The sequence below is a fragment of the Herpailurus yagouaroundi genome, unplaced genomic scaffold (genome assembly GCF_014898765.1).
Source record: "Herpailurus yagouaroundi ecotype Mexico unplaced genomic scaffold, PumYag 162, whole genome shotgun sequence".
NCBI classification, from domain to species: Eukaryota; Metazoa; Chordata; class Mammalia; order Carnivora; family Felidae; genus Herpailurus; species Herpailurus yagouaroundi.
In genome coordinates, this window is record NW_024412403.1 from 74591442 (window position 1) to 74602533 (window position 11092).

Consider the following 11092-nt stretch of genomic DNA (forward strand, 5'->3'; position numbering starts at 1 on the left):
ATATATGTTCTGGGATATACACACATATACACACACACATATATATATATACACATATACATATATATCATTTTGGAAAGTACAGAACAGAATAAGAAAAAAAATTGTCTATAGGCCCACCACCTAAGCAATTCTGGTCATTTTGATTTCTTTTCTTCTTTTTTTTAACCAATCTTTTGTTAAAGATTGGTTTAACAAAACCAATAGAGTACGATCTCTATTTGTGATTTTGAATGCTGTTTTAAGGTATTGCTTTTTCTTATTCAACATAGTATGAGCACTTTCCCATGTTATTAAAAAGTCTTCTTAAACACAATATGTAAGAACTACTGGACGAGGCAATTTTTGAGCAGAAAGTTTTTTATGCATTTTGGATTGCTTTTACAGGATGAGTGCCCGGAAGTCAGATCACTGGATTAAAAGGTATGACTATGTCAAGACTTGTTGCATGTGTTGTAAGCTATTGTTATATCCCCTTTTTCCTGGAGTTGGGAACTGAAACGCAGAAGTTGAAATAATTTGTCCTAGTTCACACAGCTAATCCTCAACAAACCCAGGACAAAACGCAGGGCAAGAGACTCCACGTTCTGTGGTCTGTGCTCAACACGGCCCAGGAGAGAAGGCTGCTACTGCCGACCGAGCATCTGATAATTTGCACTAAAGAGGACAAACAGCCCCGTGGGGGATCAATCATGGAGCAAAGGCTGACGCACCTGGGCGCAGGACACCTGGGTTCTACTGGGGGCTCCCCTGCTAACTCCATCACCCTGAGCAAAGCAAGTCCCTTGGGCCTCAACGTCAGCCTCCCGTCTGGATCTAACGCGCTGCCCTTCTGTCCAGATACCTCATTACCAGAACAAAAACAGAAACATTTTGGTTTTGATTTTACATAAAAAGACCAAAAGTAATACATTTGCTCCCACTCCATGTAACTGCTCTGTTGGCCACAAAACGGATCCGGCTGCATCCCAAGGCCAGCAGGTTGGGGTTAATGAGACAGTGAACTCCAGAAAACATGCCCCAAGCCGGAATCTGCCAGCGAGTGGCAGGAGAATGCAGTCCTTTCAAGGTCAGGTCAGATGGCCTGAAACACAGCTCAGCGCTGTATCTCGGCACCAGGCTCCGCCATCGGCACTGTAAAGACATTCCCCTCACTTCTGGTCCCTGGGACGGAGGGCATCAGCACCAGTAGGCCAGGCTACTGTCTGTCCCTGCACAAATGTGCTGAAGGGCAGCCGCCCAGGGTCCTCAGAGCATGGGGAATGGTGTGCTAGGTTCTTTTCCCAAGTGACCAGGAACTCGGATGCCACATCGGCAACTGTGAAACCAGGGCCTGTGGGACGCGGTGGGTGGGGCTGCTGTTTGTCAGTTGCTGATGTGCAGACCGCCACTTCCCGGGACTCAGGCGTGAGTGCCTCTGTGATGCGTGGAGGGTCGAGTCCCGAAATCTGTGGGAAACTGGGCATTCCTAAGTCTACATCCCTGTCTCATTTCCAGCAGCGCCAGGGGAGCAGACCGGAGGACATAGATTCCACAACACTTTTGAGCACGAAAAAATGTTTGCCCCACTGGCGGAAGATCTGTCCCATCTCTCTCGGAAAGGGGAATGGTGTGTTCAGGGAAGAAACCCAGCAGGAGACTGGATAATCCGTGTGAAAACACGCGTGTGAAGTGTCAGGACACCGTTCTGCTGACTCAGAACGAGCCACATAACATGTCATTTACATAATTAAAAGCTCGTGTACACAAAAGAACACACTTTTTGCAAGAACATGTTCAAATAAAACGAGAAACAGGCGTTAATAGAGCGGTCTACGGGCAAAGAAAGGGAATGGATTGGAGCGTGGAAACAATCACTCACCTTTCATCCGTGAAAAAGAGAGGCCTTCCAGCGGCCAGTTTTGAGAATGGCCATGAACTGAGAAATATCATCAACTCAGTCCTCTGGACCTAAGGTCCAAAATTTTAAAATGAAAGGGAAGAGAAAACAAACCAGACCCAGGAGATGTCGGTCAGAACGGCTTTGGAAGAGCCATGAGTTTATTTTTATAAAGGGAGGAGATCACTGGCGTCTACATGAGCCAGAGGAGTTTGGGCCCTGGATGCACCTTTGAACCACCAGGAGAGCTTTTAGAAGACACTGGATACGTGCCTTAGTTGCTTGGGGTGAGCCTAGGCTTCCATGCTGAAAAAGAGCCTGGTGGGTCTGACGAACAGCTGGGATGAGAAGACAGCCCTGGGGTATCCCACCCGTGCCTTTGGGCTCTGGCATGGGGGTACTCAGGAAGGGAGGGCTTGCCCGGAGAAGAGGAAGACGTGTTTTGGACAGGAAGTGTCGGTTGAAGTGACTTGAAATGAGGCGCTGTTTCAGAAGGGGGTGTTGAGGTAAACACAGGGCCTGAGGCACAGTGGTAGGGGACAGCACCAGCGTGGCCCCTGCAGCTGACCCCCACGTGTTACAGATGAAGGAGAGCCCTGACACTGAGAGAAAGTGACCTACCCAGAGATGGGTCTCCAACACAAGTGCCCCAACTCCTTTGGTCTTCCCAGCTCTCTTCCCACTGTCCCGTGGAGCCCCAGCTACTGCCGAGGCCCCCTCATCCTCCTGCTGTCTCACCAATGCCATCACAGAAGCGGCGGGGGGGGGGGCACCCCAGAAGGAGCCGGCAAGTGATTTGAGCTTCTTGAGAAAAAATAAAGAAAAGTTTAGACAGGAATCTGATGAGTTCTTGTTCATTCCTTTCCCTTTCTCAGGGAAATGTTTGCCTTCACTGAAAACTGCCTATCACCCGCTGGATTTGGGTTTTTTTCCTCCCTAAGCCCTTAATTCTGGAAGCTCATTTGTTTTTAGTTCTGTTAGTGTTGCCAGCCAGGCTCGGTAGATTCTCCTAACCACTCTTGATTTCCTGAAGCTGTGAAGATGTGTTTGGCCACCTTACTGAGGAAGAGAAGTCCGTGGAGTGAGGGTCTGAAAGGGGATGACTGAGAACATTTGGTTTCTACCAGAATACATGGAGTGTCAGGTGTCCATGTGTGAAAGGTTTTCACATTTGCTCAATGTTTACAGGCAAGAAAAGTAGGCCCAAGGGAGGTTACATAAACTTCCAAGTTATGTGCAAACTCCTATAAGGGGACTGGGTCTTACTCATTTGTGCCCCGCTGGGGCCCAGACCAGCAACAGCATAGAGGAGATGCTCATGAAATGCTCACCGAAGGGAGTGGCCGAGCTGAGATCTGCCCCCAGCCTTCTGACTTCCAGCCCGACACTGGGACCACAAGCACAGGCATGCTCAGCCTCTGAAGGCCATACAGGGTACACCTGGCCCTGGCCAGGTCTCCACACAGCCTTGACCTAGCATCATGCTGGGCACACACAGCTGGTGCTCAGCCAACGTTCACTGGACCATCCTTACAGCTCTGTTCGTGGTTACTCTGGCCCTGATTGTCAGCTTTCCATCCAGATGTATTGGCAGAGAGCCTGCAACTGGGGTGGGTCTCATGAAGCATTCCAGAAGAAACTCCAGAATCGCAGGGCTGAGAGGGAAATTAAAGGTCATCCAGTTTTACTGCTCGTTCTCCCTCCCTCCCTCCCCAAACGCAGACACAGACACACACACACACACACACACACACACACACACACACACCCTGCTTCTCTCCCCTCAGGCGCACACACTTTCTCCCACTGATTGGCTGGGCCTGCGGGTACGTTTCTGGCTCAGAAACATTTCTTTATTTGATATTGTTAATGCAGAGAAACGACATGAAGAGGCCACATGCAGGTGCTCTAGCCACAGCCCAGCTAAAGACCCCTCCGTCAGCCAGCATTAATCACTAGCCACGTAAGTGGAGATACCTCCGTATAATATACCATGCTAGAGTTATGACCAAGGTATTATTAGAGCTGCAGGAGAGAGCAGTTAGTAGTGGTGGTGATATCAGGGAAGGCTTTATCAAAGAGGTGGCAAGTGGGATAGGCCTTAAAGAATGGCTAGGCTCTGACCTTGCCCATGGGTATAAGGCAGAATTAGTGTAGACAAGCTATGACGTGAGCATTGTCATGTTGGACCTAGCACACCAGGTCAACTGTTGTCAACCAGAGAGAGGTCCATGCTCCTGGAAGCCCCGGGGTGCCCAGCAGGGTGGTGGCGGGTGGTGGCAGAGGAGGAGCTCTCAGTCACTGGATGTTGTTTACTTGCTCCAAGGACTTGGGAGAAGGCATGGAGACTGGCCAGCTTCCTCATCTCTCAGGGAAGGGTGGAAGGTGGGGAGGGCACGGAGGAAAGTGCACCAGGAGGGGCTAGATGGTGCTCTGCAGGGGCTTGGGAGGCGCTGGCTGGGTCTGCTGCCACTTAACTTGCCATAGGGCCTTGGCCTAGCTCGTCTCCCTGAGCATCTTCTCATCTGTAGAGAAGGATGGCCAGAGGATCTGGGGTTGTCTTCACTTGGATGTGAAGTTCTGGCCAGCAGTGGGGTCTTTGGCTGCACAATTGCTGGAACACCGATACGTGGCCTCTTTGTGTGATCTCTCAACCTGGGATAGTTCGGATCTCTTCGGAGCATAGTGTCTGGGTTCTAAGAGAAAGTATCCCAAGAGAAAAAAACGGAAATGCATGGAATTTGTATGATCTAGCCTCAGAATGCACATGACACCCCTTCCTGCATGCTCTAGTGGTCAAAGCAGTCACAAAGCTCTGTCCAGTTTCAAAGGGAGGGGATATAGACTCCACCACTGAATAGGATAGGCGTCAAGGTCACGTTTTAAGAAGAGCATGCAGTAATCTTTGAAAAATGCACTCTACCACAACATTCCTTACCTTGGCACTCAAAGCCTCTGCCATACGCTCCCAGCAGCATCTCCTGCTCCCTCTCAGCACAAACCTCCCCCACTCCAGGAAGGCCTGCCTCCCCGCTGTGCCCAGCATATACCATACTCATCCCAGCCTGAGACCTTGAGCCCTCTTCTACTCACTTCTTGACTGTTCAAGTCCCATCTCCCAAAGGATTCAGGTTCCTGGTGTGTTTGAGTAACAGTTAAGATAAAAAAGGAAGTCTCTTAGGAAACATAGTTCCCAGGGTCTTCTTTACTGCTCTAGAGTAAGGGCTGCTTCTTTCTGAGAATTAGTAAAACTTCTACCATGCTGAGAGTCACTTGTTCTGAAAAGCATCTACCGAACGTGGGCATGGGTCCCCTTCAACAATTACCATTGCATGCCTTCTCAGGAAACTCAGGTTCTTTATCTGTCCCAGACAGATATGGTGAGGGCAATAAATTAAAGTCAGCTTGTTTTCAACCAACAAAGAGTGTGGCTGACAGTAAAAGTGTAAATATGATTATGGTTAAGGGATTTTTTTTTTTTTAGCTTTGCTCCATTTCAGCTCATTAGACTTTCCAGTAATAAAGGGCTGGCCAGCATTCCTCGCTAATTGCTCTCCAATTAAATCAGAGGCCAGGCCCCTGCCTCCTGTGCAGACCCCAGTCCCTAGGAGCTCTGGGCATCTAGTAGTGCTCAGGAAACACTCAGTGGCTGCTTGATAGAAAAGCAGAAAGGAGGCAGCCAAACTCTGCAGTGGGTCCCCACTGAACGCAACAGAAGCAGCTAACATTCGGCAGAGCTTCCTACCCTACAAGGAGTTTTTGCATCCATTCCTTGCTCTGGTGAGGCACAGAGTAAAGGTAGTGTTGTCCCCATTTTAATGATGAGGAAGCTGAGGCTCAAAGAGGTTAAGGGGCTTTTGCAGAATCAATGGCTCCCATGTAGGGTGCAAGGACTCTAAGCTAAGTGTTTTCATTCCCCGGTCTAGATTCTTTTCTATTGCACTGCCTCCAGTTCCACTGGCTTATTCTCTCATTTCATTATTCACTCATTGATGGATTTGCCAAATGCTTAGTAAGCACCTACTTTATACACAGCATGACGTAGGCACTGGGGAAACAATGGTGAGCAAGGCAAAGTCCCTACTTCCATCGGCCATGTAGTCCAGAGGGAGAGATGGCAATAAATATCTGAACAATTACACAATTAAAAGAACTTGACATAATGGCAAGTGCTGTAAAGAAAATGGAACAGAGTAACGGGATAGAGAATGGCCAGGATTGTTGGGGCAGGGAGGTAAAGAGGGGGCCCGTTAGCTAGGATTGTCAGGAAAGGCTTCCCTGAGAAGGTGATGCTAGAGCTATGACCTTAATGCTGACAGGGCACCAGCCATTTAAAGATCTGGGGAAATGAGTCCCAGGAAGAGACTGCAGAGAGTGCAAAGGCCCTGAGGCAGAATTAGAAATAGTCATGTTAGAGTGACAGAAAGGCCAGTTAGAGTGGAGCATCTTGTGTATGGAGAGAATGGAAGGGACCAGAAGGTGTAGGGCTTTGCAGGCCATCATACAGTCTAAGCAGCTTCCAGACTAGCCACTGAGGCACAGTGGTGAACAAGATGGGTACGGGTGCCACCCTTCCGAGAATGGCCGGCCCCAAGCTTCCATGAACCTCTCGTGCTTGGTGTCAATATTGCTCCTGCCCTCTGCATCAAGGCAACCGTGGAACCACTCTAATTCTTTTGCTGGCAGGATTGTCTGAGGGATGTGACCTACATGAAAAGAGTACAGAGAGTGAAATTTGGGATTCCCAGAATCTCTATTGGATTCGATCTGCCACCTGCCCATCCCTTCTACCTTTCGCCTGTGGGTCCTGGAATTGGAGGAGGAAATGGTTGTAACTCCACAGCACCCTCACATGGTTCGCCCACCCCAACCTCCCACTTCCAATGCAGGGCCAGCCTGAAGGGAGGGTACCGAGAAGCAAAACAGCATCCCTGGCTGCCTAAGTCTTTTTGTGACATCGGATGGACAGACACGCTGATGAGGAGCAGACTTGTTGCATGAAAAACAAATTCTCCTGAAATACAAGAAGCACGCACAGGAGGCAACCCTGATAAACCGAGAATAACAGCTCACTCTGTGTGCTCTTCAGTTAGAAGCTTTAACTGGGACCCAGCAACAGTTTCCCCAAGTCACGGCAAGGATGGATAGGTAAGAAGGAAATAAGAGTCTTTCCTAACTGCCCTTTCTGTCTTCTAACCTCCATGGTGGCCTCGTCACGAATGCCCTCTCTCTATCTGTGTATCTCTCTCTCGTTTACACACACACACACACACACACACACACGTGTGCATGCCCACGCACACTTTCATTCCATTCCCTCTAGATTGCTATGTTCATGTGCTGCCCCTCCCCAAACCCTGTACCTACATCAAACCAAGGACCATGTTTATTCACAGGCCGACCTTTGGGAGAACAGATCTCCTGGATTTGCTTCCTAGACTTCCTATTATGCATAACAAACACATTGCCCTTTCAAAGCCGGGACTGAGACCTAATATTTGTGCCACACGTGGCTACATTGTAGGACTACCACAAAGGTGGATGGCCTGTTGGCAGCCTCGCAGGTCCCTCAGGGATCTGAAGCCACTTCTGCTCTGGCTGGACACCTCCAAGCTGAGCTCACATGTTTCTTGTCGACTGACGAGCATGTGTCAGCCCTGTGAGGCCGCAGCACTGCTCAACATGGCACTCCTCTGCTGAGAAGCCACTTGTGAGCAACGTGGACATCCACCCCTGGGGGAGGGAAGGGCTCATGTAGCAGATGCTGTACGATTCTAACCAGTTAGAAGTCATTGTCCAGATGCACACACAGAAGCGTGGGTGAATCTTAAAACCATAGTGCCAATTAAAAAGTCAAAAGCAGAACGAGATGGAAAAAAAACGAAATCACTTGCATACGTTAAAACCACATCCATCCGAAGCAGCTAACAACAATGCACCTTATCCAAGAATATGTACAAATCAAGAGCTAGACGTCAAGCATATTAGGATGAATTTTCTATGGGTAGGGAAATGGGAGTAAATAAGTAAAACAGGGAGGAGTTTGTAGGGACCACTGATGACAGTGAGTCATGAACTAGATAGAGAATGTGATAAACTCTATCCTCCACTGGAAGTTGCTCTGTCTCTCTCTCAAAAATGAATAAATGTTTGGGGCGCCTGGGTGGTGCAGTCGGTTAAGCGTCCGACTTCAGCCAGGTCACGATCTCGCGGTCCGTGAGTTCGAGCCCCGCGTCAGGCTCTGGGCTGATGGCTCAGAGCCTGGAGCCTGTTTCCGATTCTGTGTCTCCCTCTCTCTCTGCCCCTCCCCCATTCATGCTCTGTCTCTCTCTGTCCCAAAAATAAATAAACGTTGAAAAAAAAATTAAAAAAAAAAAGAATAAATGTTTAAAAAAATTTTTTTTAATCAAAAGGAAAGTCACAGAAACCTCTGAGCTTCTCCTGGTTGAGATTTCCAGCCTCAGCTGCCACTTCCCATTCAAGTCAAACAGGATGCTTTGCTGTGCACACGACACTGCTGACCCCTAGCCTCTGATTGTGCTGCCGCCCCCCCGCCAAAGTCCAACTCTCATGCCCCCTCCCCAGGGTGTCCCGCCTCTCTGGTGGCCCTGCACGTTCTCTGCATCACCCTGCAGGCGTGATCATGTGCCTGGAAGCGTGTACTCATCAATATGCAGAAGCGCTCCCAGTGGAGCCCCAAGGGTAGGGTGGCTCTTTTTAGGAGGGCAGTGCCGCCATGACACTCTGTGCCTTTGGCCATCTATACTCCTGGATTGTAACTCATGCCTTCTAAGGACTCTCTTGAGAGGACCTAGCCAGGAGGAAACCTTTCTCTCCACAGAGACGCAATACTTTTCCAGGAAACTCATCACAAAGGAGAGGCACACAGATGTTAGGTGATTGGCTAAGTGACAAAACTATTTCCACAAGTCCTTCTGCAGTTAGGCCCTAAGCCTTCTTCCCATGCCCAAGACAGCTCTCGGGGGTCCCCTTTCCTTACTGCAAGCCAAGGCATGGCCAGCTTGCCTCTCCCCCCTTTTTTTTTTTTAATTTTTTTTTCAACGTTTTTATTTATTTGTGGGACAGAGAGAGACAGAGCATGAACGGGGAAGGGGCAGAGAGAGAGAGGGAGACACAGAATTGGAAGCAGGCTCCAGGCTCTGAGCCATCAGCCCAGAGCCTGACGTGGGGCTCGAACCCACGGACCGCGAGATCGTGACCTGGCTGAAGTCGGACGCTTAACCAACTGCGCCACCCAGGCACCCCTTGCCTCTCCCCTTTAAAACTACCTTCATTCCTGGGGCACCTGGGTGGCTCAGTCACTTAAGCGTCTGACTCTTGATTCTGCCTCTGGTCATGATCTCATGGTTCGTGGGATCAAGCCCCATGTCAGGCTCTGCACTTGATGGTGTGGAACCTACTTGGGATTCTCTCTCTCTCAAAACAGGTAAATAAATAAATAAACTTAAATTAAATTAAATTAAATCAAATCAAATTCCATTGGATATTCTTTCCTGCTCTGTCAAAGATTAGTTGGCCATACATTTGTGGGTCCATTTCGGGGTTCTCTGTTCTGTTCCATTGATCTGCGTGTCTGTTCTTGTGCCAAAAATTAAATCAAATTAAATAAGTTAAATTAAAACAAAACTATCTCTATCTCTTTATCCCTTGGGCTGCCTCTAAAGTCCAGCCTGACTGTGGAAGCCATTTCCTTGTTATTCCTGACATCCCGCCCCACCCCAGATGCCAGGCATTTAATCAGAACCCACTGACAGTCCTACAACATAAAGATGCTGGAGTTGGTAATTTTAGGAAGGAGTGAAGGCTCCCCTCTTTGGCTTCAGTGTGTACGCAGTCAGTAAACAAATGTTTCTAAGTATCTGTTAGGTGCTCAGTGCTGGGTCCAGCTTTGAGGACTGACAAAGATTCCCCCTCTGACCTCCTTGTTTTTCTCTGCATTGTCCAATTTTAGCAAGAATCCTGCCAAGTCAGCTTAGCTACACTCCCCCTCCTCCCTATCTGGTCACTCTTGATATCTAATCAGAGTCCTCGTTGTGATACTGTGATTTATAATAAGAAATGTGTACATGGTCTTCATTCCTGTTGCTGGCATAGTGCACCTAAAACTCTTGGAATTTCCTAAGTGGTAAGAGTTGTAAAGGTGCCTTAGTATTCATTAACACACCGTTTCCAGCCACACCTGAGTTTACGTCAGTCAGTGCGGTACCTTTCAGAAAGCACCTAAGGATGGGGACTGGTTGCCAGGGAAACCACCCGTGTGTTTGGAGGGCTGGATCTTTCAGTCCCTACTACTCCCTCCCTCCCCATCTCCAGGGAGGGGAGAAGGGTTGGAGGTTGAATCAATCACTAATGACCAATGTTTAATAAATCACGACTATGTAATGAAACCTCCTCCATAAAACCCCGAAAGGACAGCGTTCAGAGACCTTCTAAGTTGGTGAACAAGTGGAGGTCCTGGGAGAGTGTCCCACCTGGAGACAGCATGGAACCTCCCCTCCCTGTCCCCATACCTTGCCCTATGTACCACTTCCATCTGGCTGTTCCTGAGTTATATCTTTTTATAATAAACTGCCATTGTAGTAAGTAAAATGTCTCCTTGAGTTCTGTGAGCTGCTCTAACAAAAGAGAGGGTCCTTCTATGATTTGTAGCCGGTTGGTCACAAGCACAGGTGACAACTCAGGCTTATAATTGGCATCTGGAGTGGAGCGGAGGGCAGTCCTGGGGGACTGAGCCCCTACCCTGTGGAATCTGATGCTCTCTCTGGGTAGAGAGGGTTAGAACTGAGTTCAATTGTAGGACACCCAGCTGGTTCCGGAGAATTACGTGGTGGTGTTGGGGGATCCCCACAATCTGGAATTGGTGATCAGAATTCTACTCATCCCTCACCAGCCCTCAGGTGATATCTGATCACCCTGGTCTGTCTTCAGCCAGCACACTCTTAGGTCAGTTTAGCCAGAACCCCCATTATCCCTGATGTTTCCTCTGAGTAACTTCTCCATCCATTGATCCCTTCCCTGCTCCTTGGCTATAAATTCCTTTTTGCCCAGGCTGTAGTTGGGCCCAGTCTCTCTCCCCCACTGCAAAATCCCATTGCAATGGTCCCTACACTCGCCAAAATGTTCCCTCTGAATAAGGTCTGCCCCGTCATTCTTTTTTTTTTTTTTTTTTAAATTTTTTTTTTCAACGTTTAT

General features: G+C 48.7%; 1 long non-coding RNA gene across 1 annotated transcript in view; it reads left to right on the forward strand.

Moving 5' to 3' along the window:
- The window catches only part of LOC121036421 (uncharacterized), a 12215-nt gene extending 8164 nt beyond the window's left edge, over positions 1-4051 (forward strand). Inside the window, exons 3-4 of the long non-coding RNA XR_005793345.1 lie at positions 388-423; positions 3755-4051. This is a non-coding gene — a long non-coding RNA (uncharacterized LOC121036421). The remainder of the gene's footprint in view (positions 1-387; positions 424-3754) is intronic.
- The last annotated feature ends 7041 nt before the right edge of the window (positions 4052-11092 follow it).